The 22,397-nt window shown below is 41.6% G+C and overlaps 1 long non-coding RNA gene across 2 annotated transcripts in view; it reads left to right on the forward strand.

The window, feature by feature from the left end:
• The window catches only part of LOC110486337 (uncharacterized), a 56,109-nt gene that overhangs the window by 31,768 nt on the left and 1,944 nt on the right, over positions 1–22,397 (forward strand). The gene's annotated exons all lie outside the window — the stretch shown is intronic.

Genomic DNA, 22,397 nt, shown 5'->3' on the forward strand with positions numbered 1-22,397 from the left:
AGGGTCGAATTTGTTATAAACAGCATGAGTTTAGACTCTGCCCAACTTGACAAGCAAAATGGAAAATAAGAAAGACTGTCAACAGAGCGTCCTAAGAGGCACCTGGCTGTCTCGCTCTGTTATAGGATGTACAAAATATTAAGCCTAAATTAGGCTGCCTAATGCCTAATGACTCAACACACCTACCTACCTGTCCTTTGAGATTTTACAGCTCTCCGTTCATCTTTGTTGGAGAGACTAAAGAAATGTTACTTTTTCCTAGCAGGGTAGGTCTACGTTTTAAGAGATCATTAAACTCAAAATGGTAAGAGTGCCTAAAAACCTAAATGATGACGAATGCACTGGCATTGTAACTAAATAAGTTGTACTGCAGTGATTCTGAGCGGAAACAGAACAGATGCTGTGGGATTCAGTCTTGGAATCAGCCGTCTGTCCCCCAGAAATAACCTAATCTTCTTATGGACACGTGGTAAACTTCTCTCTGTTTAGGCATAAAGCCATTACCCCATCATCCAAGACAAGCAACTGTCAAAACTACTTTTTACAGGGTACTTTTAATTGTGCGTGTGTCTGCTTGTGTGGGTGGGTGGGTTCAACTGTGTGCTGTAACCTTTAGTTGTGCATCTCAACAGAATAGGTGCATTATCTGCGAGAGCGAGAAAGATCACAGGTCAGGCTGGTATCACGTTTCCACAGAGGGATTCTCTGGGTTCTGTCTGCTCATTATCAATGAATAGGACTTTAATGTGCTTTCAGATGGTTACAGAACTCTGGGGAACCCGCGTTCACCCCCTCTACCCTTTTCATCTGGCTCTTTGATCAAGACCCAGCCAGGCTAACTAGTCCAAGGCTTCACTGCTGCTGTTCTGCTGACGGAAACCTATTTGTTTCTCACTTTGAAAACTGGAATAATTACGAGACATTGTGATACAGTATTTTGTTCACCTTAGGCTGTTCAAAACACGCATGCAGTTTGAGTCCCCCCCCCCCCCCCTTCACTTAAAAGTGCATTCTTAAATGTACCAGTAGGCATTTCAGCCATAGGGCTTTTTGCAAAGGAGTTAGTGAGTACTTTCTATGTTTTTGAGCGTGCCTAGAGCAACGTGTAAGAGCATTAAATGAAGATTTCCTGGACTTTCAGAAGCACTAATGTGACTCCTCAAAGAGTGGCTTTTGGTTGTTTTGGACTTGTGTTTGGGCTCAGGGACAGGAAATAAGAAAGATGATTGCGTTGTCTGATGTGGAGTAGTTGCCTGACGACTCAAACTGAATTCTTCCGCAGCTCTATGTTCGCTACATACTTCAGTCTGACACTACCATTGCTGAAGTCGTTTGTGTTGATGTCTGACCTAACCCTTTGGTTTCTGGGACCAATCAGAATGGTTAGAATGTGTTTGCGTTCTAGAAATCGTCAGGGAGGGACTCGGATCCAGACTCAGACCCATTGCGGAGCAGAAACTAAAGTCCTTGGGAATGGCATAGTATTTGGCCGGAGAAAGGAGTTTAAGTTGCCAGGCAAGAGGAGGAGCGCTCTGAAGGTGTAACCTGGAGATCAAATGGAAACTGATTCACTAACACATCAAATCAAATGTATTTATATATCCCTTCGTACATCAGCTGATATCTCAAAGTGCTGTACAGAAACCCAGCCTAAAACCCCAAACAGCAAGCAATGCAGGTGTAGAAGCACTGAGTGCTAGTTCAGGGGTTTCTTACAGTCTGTCTCTCCACACTGCCTCACAACATGTAGGATGTGTGAAAGACACCTTACATTACAGGCTACAGCATTTGCCAAGCAACCTGAGACGCGAGACTGAGACTGACACTGTCACCAGTGTCATACTGGGTGTATATTTTTGTTGTTTTTGAGAGAATAGAACATTGCACATGATCATATAATCTAATCTCTCTTGCATACCCTCTTTATTGCAACGATTCTTAATAAATGCATTTTCTGGATTATGCATTTGTAGCAGCTACATTATTTTATTCTGATCATGTCTGTTAGTCCATACACCTTAGAGACCCCTGAGCAACAAATGTGTCTCAGCAATGGGATTACAATGGAAGAATACTTCTGTGCTCCTTCCATGATTGAATTGCTACCTGCTCACAGCTCTTCGTATTATAATTTGTTCAATGTTTCCCAGGGTTTTATTTAAGTCCAAGCCTGTATGATGTGTGAATGTCTATGCTGCCATTGGCTGAGGGTATTAAAGCAGTGTATAGCTGTGCAGCAAAGAAGCTTGGCTCCACACTTTTGGGTTTTTGATCTGACCTCCCTTCAGGTGCACAGCAGGAGCTCAAATAAAAAGATAAAGGGGCCCAGCTCTGCACGACTGCCGATGGGCTGCACAACGGCCGGCCCAGCCAGCCGGAGCCCCTCAAAGGCTCCATGCCCTCTGATTCCTGCCCAAAAGCACCCCGGGAGGCCTGGTGTCAGGCCTAGTGTCAGGCCTGGTGTCACAGAGACTCACACAGTGCTATTTGACACACAGTGGGAGATGGGACAGCACAGGGATCTAAGAGTGTAGCAGGGGGCCTTCTCTTGCACATTTGCTTCACATGACATCTGAAAAACAACTGTGGTGTGTGTTTTATCTGCTGCTTGAGCTTCACAAGTCAACTATTGGCAGGTCCTTCTAATTCCTGGATAATATTGCATTTTTGTATTTTTACATCAACGTATCTGATTAAGTTGTTCAGTTTTGTCATGTTTACATGACACTCCTTTGGAATTTTTTTTGCAAATCATCAAAACACATTAAATTCATCAGAGTAACTCTTATGTTTATGATGACTACTCATGTGTACATCTTTGGTTGCAAAGATGGATTTTCATGGATGTCAAAATTAGCATTAGGCCTATGAGCTTTGAGAGCTCAAAGTAAGGTGTTGAAATAGCATAGGCATACAGTACACGACCCGACCAATATTCCAATAGCAGTAGGATGTTTCTTATTGATACAGTACATGGCCCGACCAGTATTCCAATAGCAGTATGACGCAGTATGATGTTTTCTTATTGATACAGTTCATGGCCCGACCAGTATTCCAATAGCAGTATGACGCAGTATGATGTTTTCTTATTGATACAGTTCATGGCCCGACCAGTATTCCAACAGCAGTATGATGTTTCTTATTGTGTAGATAGCTATACATTCACACAGTTCACAACAATTAAGGATGACACTGGGGTCTAGAAAAATACCTGTTATAGCTGGGCACATATGGCTCCTCTGTTTTTATGTTACAATGGCTGTCAGCAGCATTTCTGCACCACGTTTATGTTGCTCCAGAAATAGCTGTGCTATGAACTATGTCATTTTCTTTCGTGCCTTTGACACACTTGCGTCTCGTTTTATTAACAAGCAACAGTTCTTCACTGTGGCTTTTTCCCGGTGCGCCTGTCTTTTTTTAACTTGTCAGGAGAAGACGGGCAGTAAAAAACTGAGTTTAAAATAAAATGACTCCCCGAAGGAAGTGGCTGTATTTTTGGAGCAGCGTTTCAGGTAGCTGGGAGGAGGCTTCTTTTCGCACCTGAGCACCTGCGTCCTTTTTGTCTGAGCTAGGGAGTAGTGAAAAAAAAACAGTTTTTTTTAAAAAGCTTCAACTTCACAATGTGGACCTGAACAATATGAATGCCCTGGTGTCTCCTTTTGAATAGCTAGATTGATTCTCTCCTTTCATGCTCTTCTCCGTGCTCAGTTCAACTGGTTTCACATCAGGGGTCTCATGTGGTTAAGAAACAACAGGGTCATATTTTCACGGTCGTACCAATACCAAGAAAAGACTGGGTACAGAGGTGTGCAGCAGGTTCTGATCTTCTCCTGCCTATTGGCCTGGCCTGAATATTTAATGACTTCCCCACACTTCATCCTTTCTCCTTTCAAGACTAATGTAATTTGCCCCGGGCTCTTTCGACTATCAGTGATATTGAAATGCAGGAGGAGAAAGCTGTATAACGCCTCAACCTTCAAAGACAGTTTTTTCGAGCATGAAAGTGATATGGTGTCTGTGTGTACGAGTTACCATGTTTATGCATGTCCTAAATAGCCCATGAGTGGTAGCTACCACCTGACTTCAGTCCTGACTGCCACAATTCTGAGTTCTGAATTCTCAAAAACAGGACAGTAGTTCCAATGTGTTCTCTCTTTGTATGCTGACCAGTTGTTATGGTATCCCATGATTCCAAGCTGCTGTCAGTTGGGCCTGTCAAGAGCTATTCAGCCGCTGGCAGGCATCCTTTTGATTGACCTTTGATTTGATGTTGTAACCCGTCCACTTTTTCATTCTCTTTCATGTGAAAATTACCCCCTGCACTCTTTCATGTGGAATTTACCCGCTGCACAGCTTCAACAGAGGGTTATCCTGAGCAGGTTGGTTATGGAATGTCAGCCTATTCTAAAAGGCCTGCTCTGTTCCTCTGACGGTAAACCTGAATGACGCTTCACCTTGACCCTACAAAATAGGGTACACTTATTAACCTAGTTGCTATTTCCATAGAAACCTGGAGAGCTAAATTAAGCAAACCTATTTACCATAAAATGTCCATGCATACTCTAGGGCTGCATTAGGCTAAACTGTTGTATAGATGTTTTTTTGTTTTTTTTCAGGTTCCATGTTATTGTAAGACAAATTAGCTGGTAAATTTGATTCAGTAGGAAATCCCTCTATGTTAACAGAAAAACTAAGATGTCACCTGGCGGGCTGAGCTCAGGAGAAACCATGGAGCATGTAGGATTGCGGTGGGCGTTGTGTGCGAGCTGTGTCCTATATAAAGCACTGGGCTTCACAGATTCGGGCAGGGTGTTATGTTGCAAACTAGCTCATGACTCAGCTCTCTGATTCCCACATGATGTAGCTGTGCAACACAGTCCAACACTTTCGTCTTTCATTCCAAATGTGTCTTTGTTTGTGAACAGTAGATCCCCACTACATTATATTGAATGACTAGAGGGCCTTCCTGTTGAACAAGCTGTGGATTACATGGCATAAGTGTACTTTCATTGTTTTGGCATAAAGGTAGGCTATTACCAGTCTCTTCCATTCCTTCAAAGAAACAAGGTTACATTTGTAAAAGGACTTGTTTTACCCATCAATTGGGATTAGTTTGATTTGGGGTTATTTTAGAACCACCTAGATGAGCCTGGAGCCTAGTCATAAAGTACAGGGCGCAGAAGTTGCAGAAGGTAATGACTTTGACAATGCAAAATGGCTTCAAACACAAAAGCCCTGAGGGAGATGGAGACACGAGCACTGAGCAGAGAGGAAAGTGTCTGTGAGCTTAAACGAGGAGGACTCGCTCTGTCTGTGTGAGTCTGGCTGTCAACAACGGGGCTTTTGTTGCTAATCGCTCAGTCCTTTGAGACTAACTGTCATGTCGCCTTTAATTCTGGTCGTATCCATTTTTTGATTTTTTTTCTGAGGGTTGTGATTGCCATGTTATGGAGATGTATCTGACTTTCTCTCTGTCTCTCTCAGGTGAAGTGTAATGCTGTTTCCTGTGTTTGTTCTGTCTTCTCTACTCCTCTCCAGGGTTACATAATACTAGAGTCTCTTCATATACAGCGCCTTCAGAAAGTATTCATAACCCTTGACTAATTCCACATTTTGTTGTGTTACCGCCTGAATTCAACATGGGTTAAATAGGTGTTTTTTCTCATCTATCTACACACAATACCCCATAATGACAAAGAGGAAACATGTTTTGATTTCTTTGAAAATGTATTGAAAGTATTGACAGGTGTGAATACTATGTAGAAGCACCTTTGGCGGCGATTACAGATTTGAGGCGCCTTGGGTATGTCTGCATCAGCTTTGCTCATCTGGATTTTCTCCATTCTTATTTGCAGATTCTCTCAAGCTCTTAAGTTAGATCGGAAGCGGCGGTCAACAGCAATCTTCAAGTCTTTCCACAGATTTTCAATGGGATTCAAGTCTGGGCTTTAGCTGGGGCCACTCAAGGACTTTCACATTATTTGTCTGAAGCAATTCCAGCGTTGCTTTGGCTGTATGCTTGGGGTCATTGTCCTGTTGGAACGTAAATCTTCGCCCCAGTCTAAGGTCATTTGCACTTGAAACAGATTCTCATGAAGGATTTGCCTGCATTTGGTTTAATTCGTGGTTTTCTCAAGACATACTGTAGCACTTTGCATTCAGACCAACGAGTACATTTGTTGTCTTTCATGTGCCTTCTGGCAGGTTCTTCCATCTCAGCCAAGGAACTCTGTAATTCTGTCAGAGTAGTCATTGGGTTTTTGGTCACCTCTCTGAACAAGGTCCTTCTTGCCAGGTTGCTCAGTTTGGTCAGATGGTCAGCTCTAGGCAGAGAGCCTAGGGAGTTCCATATTTTTTCAATTTCCCAATGATGAGAACACTGTGCTTTTAGAAACTTTCAATACTCTACGGACAGTTCCTTGTACTTCATGGTATAGTTTCTGCTCTGACGTGTACTGTCAACTGTGGACCCTTATATAGACAGGTGTGTTTTTTTCTAAATCATGTCCAAATTTTATTGGCCACAGACGGACTCCAATCAAGTTGTAGTGACATCTCAAGGATGATCAAAGAAAATTGAATGCACCTGAGCTCAATTTGGAGTGTCATAGCAAAGGGATGTAAATACTTACACTACCGTTTAAAAGTTTGGGGTCACTTAGAAATGTCGTGGTTTTTGAAAGAAAAGTATTTTTTGACCATTTAAAATAACATCAAATTGATCAGAAATACAGTGTAGACATTGTTAATGTTGTAAATGACTATTGTAGCTGGAAACGTCTGATAAAAAAAAAAATGGAATATCTACATAGGCGTACAGAGGCCTATTATCAGCAACCATCACTCCTGTGTTCCAATGGCACGTTGTGTTAGCTAATCCAAGTTTATCATTTTAAAAAGGCTAATTGATCATTAGAAAACCCTTTTGCAATTATGTTAGCACAGCTGAAAACTGTTGTTCTAATTAAAGGAGCAATAAAACTGGCCTTCTTTAGACTAGTTGCATCAGCATTTGTGGGTTTGATTACAGGCTCAAAATGGCCAGAAACTTTCTTCTGAAACTCGTCAGTCTATTCTTGTTCTGAGAAATGAAGGCTATTCCATGCGAGAAATTGCCAAGAAACTGAAGATCTCGTACAACGCTGTGTACTACTCCCTTCACAGAGCAGCACAAACTAGACCTAACCAGAATAGAAAGAGGAGTGGGAGGCCCCGGTGCATTACTGAGCAAGAGGACAAGTACATTAGTGTCTAGTTTGAGAAACAGACGCCTCACAAATCCTCAATTGGCAGCTTCATTAAATAGTACCCGCAAAAAAATTGTCTCAACGTCAACAGTGAAGAGTCGATTCCAGGATACTGGCCTTCTAGGCAGAGTTGCAAAGAAAAAGCCATATCTCAGACTGACCAATAAAAATAAAAGATTAAGATGGGTAAAATAACACAGACACTTAATAGAGGAACTCTGCCTAGAAGGCCAGCATTCTGGAGTCGCCTCTTCAAAAATGCCATATAGAAATTGAATAAATTGGCACGATTAATAAGTCATTAGGGAAAAAAATGCCATGCTATATTATAAAAATTGTCATGGCTAATCCATGGGTTTCTGTAAAAATACTAAACACCCTCAAGCCGAATATCCATAATATGCCACTGCCTTGAGTGTGTTACCATTTTTGTTGTTATTGTAAATAAATGTTATTGTTGTAAATACCAAACTTGATGGCCAGTAGTTGGTATTTTAGTAAGATACGAATAGGGGAATAACCTATGTGTAAATGGAATCTGTTGCTGTATTTTTTTGTGTTATCTCTGATCATTTTGTTTGTCTTGTGTAGTTTTTTTTAATCATTGTACCTAAACTGTATGTGTAAACATGTATACGTAGGGCCCAGCTGTAAAAGAGACCTTTGTCTCAGTCTGTGTTCCTTGTTGAAATAATGGTTTACATTTTTTTTTTGATTTAGATAAAGTACAACAGATTGGCAACCTTAAAACATTAATTAGGCTAGATGTTTATCTTGTTACATCCTTAATTTTAGATCCATTATTTGTCTCTGTCCTGTGCGTAGCCCGGTGATCTCACTGTCATTGGGTTTTTATTTTGTGGTTAAAACCTTTTCATGCCATTTGCTTTTCAACAAGGGGGTGTGGTTTATCATATCACCACTCATATCAATCACATAGTGTCCCAGCGGTTCCATGGCTAGCTGAAATGTCTGTCTGTCTGCTTGTCTGTCTCTGTTTGTCTGTGTCCTAGGCAGGAACACATTGATTCCTGCCCTCCTTCACCTCATTGACATTCCACAGCTGCCGTAATTGCACACCAAGGACCCGATTCATGATTGTTTAAAAAGTTGGGCTTGACAGATCCTGATTGTGAATCAAATATTTATCGTAGCACTGAGCTTTACATCTCTCTACTGTAGTACAGGTCTTTGCAGGCAGGAGGTTGAATATGTGGCACTTTGGGCTTTTAACTTTTCTCCACCACAGGTCTGAGGGCCTCTGTGCACAAAATGTCCTGAAATGTCATCCTCCAGACAGCAGATTAGTTATGGAGCCCTATAAAGTTCTCTCTACACTTCCCTCCCTGGTCAGTCCACCTGTGATGTGAGTTCTGGGCCAGTTTCTCTGGTTTGGACAGAAGCAGGCGTTGGGAACATGACATGAAAGAAAAAAAACAAGTCTACTGAGAGGATCCAAACTGTCCTCATCACTCACACCTTATGTTAGACCTTGTCTTTTAAAAAATGCATGGGATACTCTATTTACGGCTTGAAACAGGTGTTCAGGGACCTCTCTAAACAGATTTGCAAAATGAGATAAAACCAAACGTACCAAGACTAACGAACTCCACTGCTGGATAATTAGATTGCATAGTCATGTTTGGCCGTTTTAAATATTCTTTGTGTGAAATTACAGTAATGGGGGTTAAACCATTGTGAACACAGATCCTTGATTAAATGCCAGGGTTTCTGTAAAAATAATCTAGGATAAGACTGTCTGTATTGAGGATAATTGGGGGGGGGGTTCTGGTGTGTGAGACTGCAGTACAGTGGTGTAAAGTACTAGTTAAGTAGTTATTTGGGGTATCTGTACTTTACTATTAATATGTTTGACAAGTTTTACTTTTTACTTCACTACATTCCTAAAGAAAATTATGTACATTTTATTCCATACATTTTCCCTGACACCCAAAAGTGCTCGTCACATTTTGAATGATTAGCAGGACAGGAAAATTGCCTAATTCACACACTTATCAAGAGATCATCCCTGGTCATCCCTACTGGCAGACTCACTAAACACATGGAGCATGCCCCTGGCTATCCTTAAGTTAAAAAAATGTAAAACAAGAAAATGATGCCGTCTGGTTTGCTTTATACACAGAATTTGAAATGATTCATACTTTTACTTTTGATACTTAAGTATATTTAAAACCATTATACTTTCAGACTTTTACTCAAGTAGTATTTTACTGGGTGTCTTTAACTTGAGTAGTATTCTATTAAGGTATCTTTACTATGGCAGCAGTTGATCACTCTGCCCTGCCCTGATACCAGTCATTGTGGGCCTGGGAGAGCACCAACAGGATGACATTACTGGTCGATGACAGCATGGTGTCTGTCTTCACAGTATGATGACAGGAATTTGTCTTTTAAAATCTGATGAAAGAACTGTGTTAATGCAGTGACAGTCAAATCATAACAATTAGGTTATTATTTGGTTAATCTCGGCAACCTGAACCAAATGTTTTCGTCAGTCACTAGAGACTAGTATTGAGTTAGAGGGCTTGGTTCAAAATGTTATTTTGAACCAAGTAATTGAAAGTACCAGTCAGTAATTGAAAGTAGCACTCATGTATGGAAATTAGTCCTCCTTCTCCCACCAAAGTGAATAATACTGTTGCTTATAGAATTCATTATGTGATTGATACTGATCACTACATTACTGTAGTACTTTTCACATTGCAGTCTAATTAGCACAGTCACCCACGGCTGGATTCTCCTGGAATCCAGGACAAATTTGAAGTCTGTCAGTTTCCTGCTCAACTTTATCCAGGTCAGTCCTATCCCCTATCCATTTCATCCAGAGGGCACCGTGAGCTCTCTATCTGTCTGATGAAAAAAGACAGTCCTATCCCCTGTCTATTTCATCCAGAGGGCACCGTGAGCTCTCTATCTGTCTGATGAAAAAAGACAGTCCTATCCCCTGTCTATTTCATCCAGAGGCCCCCGTGAGCTCTCTATCTGTCTGATGAAAAAAGACAGTCATATCCCCTGTCTATTTCATCCAGAGGCCCCCGTGAGCTCTCTATCTGTCTGATGAAAAAAGACAGTCCTATCCCCTGTCTATTTCATCCAGAGGCCCCCGTGAGCTCTCTATCTGTCTGATGAAAAAAGACAGTCCTATCCCCTGTCTATTTCATCCAGAGGGCACAGTGAGCTCTCTATCTGTCTGATGAAAAAAGACAGTCCTATCCCCTGTCCATTTCATCCAGAGGGCACAGTGAGCTCTCTATCTGTCTGATGAAAAATGACAGGCCTATCTAGTTCAGTAGCTGCAGGGGGGTTTAGTTTTGCAATGCAGCATTGATCCAGCATTTCATTTACAGTAGATATTATTTTCGGTCCTCAGCAGAGCTATCATCTTCAGCGGGCTTAGATTATTTGTTTCTCTTATTCCTCCTTGTAGATATCTCAACTGTTGTCATTATAATGCATGTATTCATAATTCAGTCTACAAGGATTTCCAGCAGAGTGAAGAACAACCAACGTACACAATAGTTACATTTTTCCTCTTCAATTTTGAGGGCTAAATTCTCCAACAGAAATGGAATTTCAGATAGAGCAAAGTATATTACCGAGGCTACGAGTGAATTGAAAATGATTCACATTTCCTTTGTTCCACACAAATTATTTGTAATAACTTTTCATGATTCATATTGCTGACCTACAAAAGTTGAAAAGCGAGAAATGCTTCTCTTTCTCTCACCCCTCCCTCCCCCAACCATACATTCATGAGAAAATAACTAATTTGATTTTAAGTGCATTTTAGCAGTGAAAAAAATCTAAACGTGTGTCGTAAGCGAGGTGATGGAAGTGGGTTTGTTATTACTCTATTGCCCAGAGCTTGTTCTGCTCAAGACTTCTCATACTCCAGGGGTAATGTACTCCAGGGGTAATGTACTCCAAGGGTAATGTACGCCAGGGTTAATGTACGCCAGGGATAATTTACTCCAGGGGTTTAGGATGTAATGTACTCCAGGGATAATGTACGCCAGGGATAATTTACTCCAGGGGTTTAGGATGTAATCTACTCCAGGGGTAATGTACTCCAGGGGTAATGTATTCCAGAGGTATTGTACGCCAGGGGTAATGTACTCCATGGGTTTAGGCTGTAATGTACTCCAGGGGTAATGTACTCCAGGGGTTTAGGCTGTAATGTACTCCAGGGGTAATGTACTCCAGAGGTAATGTACTCCAGGGGTTTAGGCTGTAATGTACTCCAGGGGTTTAGGCTGTAATGTACTCCAGGGGTAATGTACTCCATGGGTTTAGGCTGTAATGTACTCCAGGGGTAATGTACTCCATGGGTTTAGGCTGTAATGTACTCCAGGGGTAATGTACTCCAGGGGTTTAGGCTGTAATGTACTCCAGGGGAGTATGAGACATAGAATAAATGTGAGTAGAAGCCTAAAAAAATTATGTTCTGCCTCAGGGATGAACAGACAACTTTGTTCATAGTTTTATTTTCCTGTACAAAGTTATTGGCACATGCACAAACTGGGCTTTGACAAAGTTAGAGCATCAATCAGAAAAGGGCTTTACATGGAACCAAAAAGGGTACTTCAAATGGAACTCCTATGGACACAGCCAAAGACACTTTTTAGTTTCTGGATAGAAAAAAAGGTGCTAACAGTGTACCCTTACCCAGTGCTCTTGTTTGGTGTCCCAGGCTTATTTCTCTCCTCTCAGGGCTATCTGTATGGACAGATAGGACTCTACTCTTGAGTTTTACCTCTATTCATCCTATAACTTCACTATGCATTAATCGCAACTCTTTTACATGCTAATCCAAAGTTATCCTGTTAAAGGCGTTTAATCGATTTACCCTCTCATCTTGTACTTGGAACTGGGAGCTGAAAACGGACCGCTCTGCCGGGCTCCCGCCTGGGCCTGTGCCATTCCAAAACATGCTTTCTTTTTCAGAGTACAAAGCAGTGGCCCTGTGAAAAAGATAAATCCTGACATTTACCAGTCATCTTCTAATGTTTGCCTACAACAGAAGAGCAGAAATGAGAGGTTTTAGGCTGTAATGTACAAGCAGATATATTCCACTGTGAGTGAGCAGTCTTCTGTGCTTTAGCCACAGACATTAAACATGGCGGCTTCCCCTGGGTCTTTCATCCCAGCTCTGCCGTCCCAATCCACACCTTTGGAACATTATGCACACAATGAATAATGCAGCTTTTCCTGCATGTTGTGCCGCACAGTACATTGCATACACAATGTGTTCTATATCCAACATATGGGCACCAAACAGATGACATAACTGTTGATAAGTAAATGCTTTTCCCAATCCTCTTGTGTTGTGGGCCACAAAGAGACACATGGGCCATCACATAATGCTATTGGCTTGTAATATTTTATTCTACTTAACAGTACAGTATACGGTATCACTTGTTGTGTGGGTGTGTGTGTATGGTGTCTGGCTATATGCTCCTGCATGTGTGCAGTCTGGTTATAGTGGGGATTAGATTGCTCCGCTATACCAGAGAGGTTAATAAGCTTGGCAGTAGCAGAGCCTGGGCTGCAGCCTGTGAAATAGACTTGTTACTAGCAATGAGGAAGGTAAAGGAAGGTAATTCAATCTCACACAGAGTTTAAAGGCAACCCTATTACACCAGACCTAGCTGCTGGCACTGTGGAAATGACTACTACCTATGCTCGCTCCATACCAGATGAGATATCGCTGGAGGGAGACCACATTCTAGCTCCGCTTCAACTCATCTTTTTGGGGGTATTTTTGACTGTGTGCCATGAAGCATATGCAGAGGAACAAATGCATGGACTTACTACATGACCAAAGACAGGACTTAAAGTAATATTCTTGTAATACAATAATGGCTCTATATCAGAACACCAGGCTCTATGCAAAGTTGAAAGAAGAGGAGAGAATTTTTATGGGACGTCTCGCAGTCACATCAGACTCATTTTGATTCATACAAGAGTATATATTTTGGGGGGTTTCTATGTCTTTGACCCAGTTCTACCTCTGGTGAATATTTAACCACGGTACCCTCTGAATTATACATGGTTTTCTAGGTGTTCCATTTCTAGAATGCCAGGCACAGTTGGATATTTGTTTCTGACTACTATTGAGCCATGCTCATAATTGTAGGTTTCAGAGGAAATGCCTGGATAGCCTGCCACTCACTCTAGTTTCTCTCTCTCTCTCTCTCACTTAGTTTTTTTTGTCCTTTTGGTTTTTACCAATGTGCTTTCTTTTAATCAAATGTTTTTCTCAACATGTAAGAACACTCTAAATGGATTAAAATAACGAGAACACACACCATTATAATACTATAATAAGATATCCAGTATTGGACAACTTCATTTTTCTTGTTATTTCACTTAGCAGTAGGGTGGAGTGCAGTGTTCAGTGGGCAGGCATAGGGGACACGGCTGGTGATTGAGACAGCTTGGCGGGTCTGGCTGTAGGCCTGGAGATTATGGAGGTGTCATGGGGAGAGGGCTGTGAATCCTTGTGCCTCTCTGGTGGATTGGAGATCAAAGCCCTCAGAGTCACGTCTGATCGACTCAAGTGGAGTAACTGAGTGTCACCCTCTGTCACTCTCCATGTGAGCTGCATCAGCCACCTTGGTGAAGAATGCAGTCAGGTGCCATTTCCAATAGACAATTGCCATTGTCATTTCTACACAATATGTATAACTGTATGTTTGAGGAATAGCATTGGAATTAGAATAGGTCTATCATTAGTTCTCAAAATGTATCTCAATAACCAGTGTAATATACTGCGTAGAAACGTCTCAAGTGGCTTGTCAGACCAGTTTTTCATGGGAGATCTGCATGTGCCATGACAAATTTAATGGCTGTGGCAACTGTGTAAATCTGCTTTGAGGCCATGACAAAAGGATTTCTTAACAGTCAATATACTGTATATGCAGAGCTGGAGTTATAATGAGGGATGAATGCACAACTACAACACTGCTTCTAAACAGTGTCTATGGTACGTGAAGTGATACTGCACGTATACCTTGTGTTCCATCCGGAGTTCTGATCCAATTATTTCAGTTTCCTCTGCTACGATATTTCTCCAGCAGTAGTGGAGCGGTGATGATAGGAGCGAGAGAGAGAGGGAAGAGGGAGAGAGATGAAGAAGGAGGAGACACTTATCTCTTCAAATGAAACAATCATTTTGTTCCGCTCGCTTCTCTGCCTAGCCTATGGATTAAAAAAGTAAGGGCAAATATTGGTGAGAAAGACCAAAGCACAATTGGGAGGAGGATCTCTCTCTCTCTGAGATGAATATATTAAGCCATGTGTAATGATTCTTTCTTTGAGGACAATCGGATGTTAGAACAGTAGGCTACATGCTGGTGCAGTATGTGTGCTCTAACAGACAGATAATAGGGATTAGAATAGAAAACATGAAGATTATCCTTAATCCAGAGACTGCATTCCTTTTCATTTTGTGCTGAGCCCAAAAAAATGCACGTCTTTCACAAATATATTGTGGTAATCCTTAGCAAATCCCTGGATACTTGTGCTCTTCCCTTTACAATACCCCTTTTTTCTCTCAACTCTTCAGAAAACTTTCTTACCTTTTCTGTATTTCTAATCTGTTTGCTCTTTACCACTGCTCTCCTTGTGAGCTGCCAGCAGACAATGAGCTGAGAAACAAGTCCTTCATCACATGGTAAGTCTGGGAGGGAGAATAAGTGCAATGCTTGGAACAGATCAACAATTCGGAGGTACTCCCAAGAACACCCACTCTAGCTCTTGGAGGAAAGATAATTTTGACCAGCATATCAATGTACAGGTACAGTGCATTGCGAAAGTATTCGGCCCCCTTGAACTTTGCGACCTTTTGCCACATTTCAGGCTTCAAACATAAAGATATAAAACTGTATTTTTTTGTGAAGAATCAACAACAAGTGGGACACAATCATGAAGTGGAATGACATTTATTGGATATTTCAAACTTTTTTAACAAATCAAAAACTGAAAAATTGGGCGTGCAAAATTATTCAGCCCCCTTAAGTTAATACTTTGTAGCGCCACCTTATGATGCGATTACAGCTGTAAGTCGCTTGGGGTATGTCTCTATCAGTTTTGCACATCGAGAGACTGAAATTTTTTCCCATTCCTCCTTGCAAAACAGCTCGAGCTCAGTGAGGTTGGATGGAGAGCATTTGAGAACAGCAGTTTTCAGTTCTTTCCACAGATTCTCGATTCGATTCAGGTCTGGACTTTGACTTGGCCATTCTAACACCTGGATATGTTTATTTTTGAACCATTCCATTGTAGATGTTGCTTTATGTTTTGGATCATTGTCTTGTTGGAAGACAAATCTCCGTCCCAGTCTCGGGTCTTTTGCAGACTCCATCAGGTTTTCTTCCAGAATGGTCCTGTATTTGGCTCCATCCATCTTCCCATCAATTTGAACTGGAGAGAGTTTGCTGCACTGAAAGTAAAGGGGCTGAATAATTTTGCACGCCCAATTTTTCAGTTTTTGATTTGTTAAAAAAGTTTGAAATATCCAATAAATGTCATTCCACTTCATGATTGTGTCCCACTTGTTGTTGATTCTTCACAAAAAAATACAGTTTTATATCTTTATGTTTGAAGCCTGAAATGTGGCAAAAGGTCGCAAAGTTCAAGGTGGCCGAATACTTTCGCAATGCACTGTAAAGACAGATTGGAGAAACTGCACATGGTAACTGTCAACCTTTTTTTTTATTTTTCCAGTTTGAGTCATGGTATAGCATGAAATACAATGTTTTAAGCAATCTTCTTTGTTTATTAGTAATTCAACATATAGTTTGCCAATACCACCACCAACGTGTAGGTTAACTGTGACACTGATTGGGATATCTACAGTGCCTTGCGAAAGTATTCGGCCCCCTTGAACTTTGCGACCTTTTGCCACATTTCAGGCTTCAAACATAAAGATATAAAACTGTATTTTTTTGTGAAGAATCAACAACAAGTGGGACACAATCATGAAGTGGAATGACATTTATTGGATATTTCAAACTTTTTTAACAAATCAAAAACTGAAAAATTGGACGTGCAAAATTATTCAGCCCCCTTAAGTTAATACTTTGTAGCGCCACCTTTTGCTGCGATTACAGCTGTAAGTCGCTTGGGGTATCTATCAGTTTTGCACATCGAGAGACTGAAATCTTTTCCCATTCCTCCTTGCAAAACAGCTCGAGCTCAGTGAGGTTGGATGGAGAGCATTTGTGAACAGCAGTTTTCAGTTCTTTCCACAGATTCTCGATTCGATTTAGGTCTGGACTTTGACTTGGCCATTCTAACACCTGGATATGTTTATTTTTGAACCATTCCATTGTAGATTTTGCTTTATGTTTTGGATCATTGTCTTGTTGGAAGACAAATCTCCGTCCCAGTCTCAGGACTTTTGCAGACTCCATCAGGTCTTCTTCCAGAATGGTCCTGTATTTGGCTCCATCCATCTTCCCATCAATTTTAACCATCTTCCCTGTCCCTGCTGAAGAAAAGCAGCCCCAAACCATGATGCTGCCACCACCATGTTTGACAATGGGGATGGTGTGTTCAGCTGTATTGCTTTTACGCCAAACATAACGTTTTGCATTGTTGCCAAAAAGTTCAATTTTGGTTTCATCTGACCAGAGCACCTTCTTCCACATGTTTGGTGTGTCTCCCAGGTGGCTTGTGGCAAACTTTAAACGACACTTTTTTATGGATATCTTTAAGAAATGGCTTTCTTCTTGCCACTCTTCCATAAAGGCCAGATTTGTGCAATATACGACTGATTGTTGTCCTATGGACAGAGTCTCCCACCTCAGCTGTAGATCTCTGCAGTTCATCCAGAGTGATCATGGGCCTCTTGGCTGCATCTCTGATCAGTCTTCTCCTTGTATGAGCTGAAAGTTTTGAGGGACGGCCAGGTCTTGGTAGATTTGCAGTGGTCTGATACTCCTTCCATTTCAATATTATCGCTTGCACAGTGCTCCTTGGGATGTTTAAAGCTTGGGAAATCTTTTTGTATCCAAATCCGGCTTTAAACTTCTTCACAACAGTATCTCGGACCTGCCTGGTGTGTTCCTTGTTCTTCATGATGCTCTCTGCGCTTTTAACGGACCTCTGAGACTATCACAGTGCAGGTGCATTTATACGGAGACTTGATTACACACAGGTGGATTGTATTTATCATCATTAGTCATTTAGGTCAACATTGGATCATTCAGAGATCCTCACTGAACTTCTGGAGAGAGTTTGCTGCACTGAAAGTAAAGGGGCTGAATAATTTTGCACGCCCAATTTTTCAGTTTTTGATTTGTTAAAAAAGTTTGAAATATCCAATAAATGTCGTTCCACTTCATGATTGTGTCCCACCTGTTGTTGATTCTTCACAAAAAAATACAGTTTTATATCTTTATGTTTGAAGCCTGAAATGTGGCAAAAGGTCGCAAAGTTCAAGGGGGCCGAATACTTTCGCAAGGCACTGTAGGTCCAAGAACCTTCACAACAGCTTCTACGCCCAAGCCATAAGACTTCTGAGCATATAATCAAAGGGCTACCCAGATTATTTGCATTGCCCCCCGCCCCCTCTATTACACTGCTGCTACTCTCTGTTTTTATCTATGCATAAGTCACATTAATAACTCTACCCACATGTACATATTACCTCAATTACCTCACCTAACCGGTGCCCCCGCACATTGACTCTGTACCGGTTCCCCCCTGTATATAGTCTCGCTATCGTTATTTTACTGCTGCTGTTTCATTATTTGTTACTTTTTCTTATTTTTGGGGGGTATTTTTCTTAAACTGCATTGTTGGTTAAGGGCTTGTAAGTAAGCATTTCACTGTAAGGTCTAGAATGGTGACCCTGGCTGTGACCCCACTCCCTGCAGGTGTCTCAGGGGGAGTTGGGATATGCAAGAAACACATTTCCATTACATAAGTGAGTAACAGGGAAAATAGATTCAGGCCCATATGGAGGTAAGTGAGCTCAGGCAGGTGCCTCTTCCTTCATCTGAAGTACCAGGATGCAGCAGGAAGGAGGAAGTGAAGCCTCACAAAGTGGACCCTTGCTGGGATGAAATGGAACATTGGATCCAGCCTGTCCTTACAAACTCTAATTTTAGATCTGTGACACTTCAAGGGGATATGATTAAATGTGTTCTCCAGCTCTCCAACCAAAGGAGACGTTTGAGGAGGTCCCTTAGTGAACAGTTGCACGCATCAGTTCCTTCAACCCACATGGCAAACACACGCTGTTTCTGTTCCCTCTGGCTGGGCCCGTTTGTTGCAGCACACGACAGAGGAAAGACTTGTTAAAGCCAAAACAAACAATGTTTGCATTGTGAGATGGACAAATGAAGTGCACAGTAGTCGTTTATAGAGAACCTCGCCTCATTACTAGATCCCAGATTTAGGTCTGCCCTAGTCAGACTCTGAGAAAATCCAGGAGAAATCATTACTAGTGTAGATGCAGGCAGTAGAAGTTTGGAGGACTTGCTTAGTGATTTTTTTCGCTGGCTCACTCACACACCACTCACACACACTCAGTAGAAATGGAGGTATGAATTATGAAATGGGCCCACAGTACTTCTGCTGCCACAATACTCATTGTCCTCCTCATCATCACGTTAGATCAGGCTGCATGGGCCCTACAGTAGTTGTCTCTCTCTGTCTCCCTCCCGCTCTCTCTCTCTGCATTTCAAACAGTGGGCAACAGCTCTGCGTGTCCCCTGGAGAGTTGCAGGCCCCTTTCATTACATCTGATTTCTCTGGGCAGAATTCGCCCGCAGCTTTGGGTCGACCCTGTGCTCTGTCTCTCATTGGAACTCTAATGAGGGTGGTTTACTGTAGCTCACTGTGGTGAGACTTGGGTTGCTGCTGACAGGGACTCATTGTGCAGCAGGCCTGCCTGGTAACCTCCTCTCACAGCCCATTTACGGAACCACTGATAAACAGCAGCTGGAAACTACTGGCTTTCTCTTTGGCTTCTCTGGGATTTTACATGATACATTTGAAGATGTATTTTGATGCTCTTAGAATGTCTATGATCATTAGGTACATTAACCTATTCACATTATACAGCTGGAAACAACTAGTGTCATGAGAGAGATCACTTTACTGGCACTGAAGGATTGTAAGAGCACTCGTTATGCCCTCCCCCCTTCTCTCTCTCTCTCCCTCCAGCCTCTGGCCATGTTAAATATAATGACACCTCTTGAGTCTTCACCACACATAATGTATGGGCAACTTCACAGTGCAAACACACTGTACTGACAGTAATTAGGCTTACAAATCATCCAATTAGTCCTACTTCCTACTCACAGTCCTCGAGTCATTTCACTTTCTATAGGAGGGAATACATTGGTTGTGATGGCAGTGGGAAAGCACCATGTCTCAGTGGAGTTCCCCTTTAATGAATCACACGGTTACCCAGCTGATATTATGTTTCTGTAGATGTCAGACTAATGTCTTCCCATATTGATGTCCTTCTGAATGCTATAGTTTGGTAGTGTTTTACTGGGCCAGAGGTGAGCCTGTGGAGCTCTGTTCTAAAAAAACCTATATTTACTTGTCTAATATAGGTCAGCGTCTAGTGATGAGACTTTGGTGTGGAGTGTGTGTGTGTGTGTGTGTGTGTGTGTGTGCAAGTGTGTGTGTGTCCCTGATCCAGGAAGAGGGCTGATTGTTGAGAAGCCCCATTCACATGCTGGTCCTCTCTAAGAGTCTGGCAAAGGTGAGGGGCCACTGGTGGAGAGGGAGTGAAATAAACTGTGAAAGAAGGATTTCCACACCATGTGTGAAGGCTTGGGCACAGAGAGAAAGACCGGTCTGTCTCCCTCTTGAATCATTATGTCCAGTCATTCTGCAGGCACCCCCCTAGACATGAACATGGAAATGACCGTAATAAAGCAGGATAAATAGATGTTGTACAGCTCTTAAGCCAGCAATATATTTGCTGAGAAGTCTCATTATATTTATATTGGTTTAATTTGGAAGGAGAGATGTTTTGCCCTCTGGGACGGGCTGTGGTTTAAACAACCAGGATTAGAAATTCATATTTCCCAAATTTTTAAGACAAGATAAATAAATCTGTTGGCAATGCTGATCATGCTTTTCTAACGGACTCAATAGAACAGAAACAAAAGCCAATTACTGTATACAAAAAATGAATTGAGAGGCGTTGGAACATAGACAGGGTGATGCTGTCTGGTGGTGGTTCTAATCTACAGACGGCTGTAGTGCTTAGAAGTAGGAATCAGTCATAATTAAAAGATGCATCATGTTATTCCACGCCTCACAATCTAATCTTCACTGGTTATTTACATGTTGCTGTTGACTTGGGGGAGAGGGGGATTACTTTTGCACTGATTACTTTGGCACTGGACAAAGGAGGCCTGTTTTTGTCAATGTCAGATGCAATCGCTTTACCATCTTATAGAAATCCTGCAATTCTATTAGGCATATTGTAAATCCACTTTATTTGTCCTCTCCATCCCTTTGAAATGGCCTAAAACACGATGAAAAGGTCTCACAATTTACTCGTATTTATCATGTCAACTGCCTTTGAAAGGGCATTAACACAGCATTGCTTCCTTATCTGTAAAATAGGCCTAGCTCCTGTTTGCCATTGTTGATATTAGCATTCTGGATCTCTTTGTCGCATTCTGAGAAAATCCTCATGTCAGTGAAGGGTCTCAGCTGCTCTCTAAGCCACATTAATTAGAATGATGATGTTTTATGTCAGCCTGGTTGTCATTCCAGCAGGTTCCTGTTGTTGCCATGGAAGGTGACTTTCCAGTCTACTTTGATATAAGTTAGAGACTCATTAACCCCGAGTTCATGTCGTATTTCACCAGCTGGCCACCTCCCCTTGTACTGTCACGTTCCTTGATTAGCGTGTGGACACCATATGCCTAACACAGTTCACAGAGTCTGCTTCAAACACCTGTTTCACATTTCTCAATCTTACCCTGATCATTGCACAAAGTATTCCGTGCCATCATGAAAGAGGCTTGGTGGAGAAAATTGCTTTTTCTATCTCACAGCCATCTTTGATTGAAATTACCTCTGTAACTTTGACAATTACAGTATTTCAATATCCGCACATTACTGTAATAGCTTGAGCCTTTGTACTGTATTATGTATTATTAATATTCACTTTTGTGAATATATTCTAGTCTATGTTATGTAATAGGGCTGGGAATTGCCAGTGATCTCACGATACGATTTCGTCACGATACTTAGCCTCGGTGCCGATACGATGTGTATTATGATTCTCTATATTCTATATGTATTGTGATTCGATACTGCGATTTTATTGATGTGTATTGGGATTCAATGCTGTGATTTCTATTGCGATTCGATGTTCCATACATATTGCCATGTCTGCTGCAGAGGGGCAAGATTATTATTCATATTTTCATATAAAAATGTAATAAAATACATATTATTTTCCCACCATCACCATTATGTAATGAAACCAGAAATATTCGATCATATCTCCATCAGCATATGCACACTTGAATGTACACACACACACATATCACAGTTTAGCACAGCCTAACTGCAGCTGGTCAGAATGGATGTCTTACCAGTTGAACAGCCCTAGAGAGCGACTCCTCTGTGGAAATGGTCCAATCAGGTAACTTAACAGTCATACTGATCCTTCCTCTTTGTCAAGATTCCTCACTGTTCAGGTTCCCAGCATGGCGTCTGTATGTCCTCAGCCTGCAGCCTCTGATGGACTGAGGGACCTGTTCCATTGTAGCTGTGCTGAAGTCAGACAGTCAGGCATACAACCTAATTGGAAACTTAATCACGTCTGCTGATGGCTGCTGGTGGTGGGAACTAAAGTCCCATAGGAGGAGAAAGTCAGGAAATATCATTGGTACAGTAGGCTAGGCTGCTGGCCTAGATACGTACATACCAGATGCATTCAAACTAGTGCTTTGTGATGTTTACCATAAGGCTTCATTCGATGCCAGATTTTTGATTCACAATTATAGGTCACTCATCAGATACCACATAAATAATATTCAAACTAACAACAGGCAAATTAAATAATCAGCCTTCGTATCCCAACGACACTACATTTTATTTAAATTAAGTCACAGAAGGAAAGAAAGCTCATAAACC

The sequence above is a fragment of the Oncorhynchus mykiss genome, chromosome 13, assembly GCF_057628025.1.
Source record: "Oncorhynchus mykiss isolate SJ-2025 chromosome 13, ASM5762802v1, whole genome shotgun sequence".
Lineage (NCBI taxonomy): Eukaryota > Metazoa > Chordata > Actinopteri > Salmoniformes > Salmonidae > Oncorhynchus > Oncorhynchus mykiss.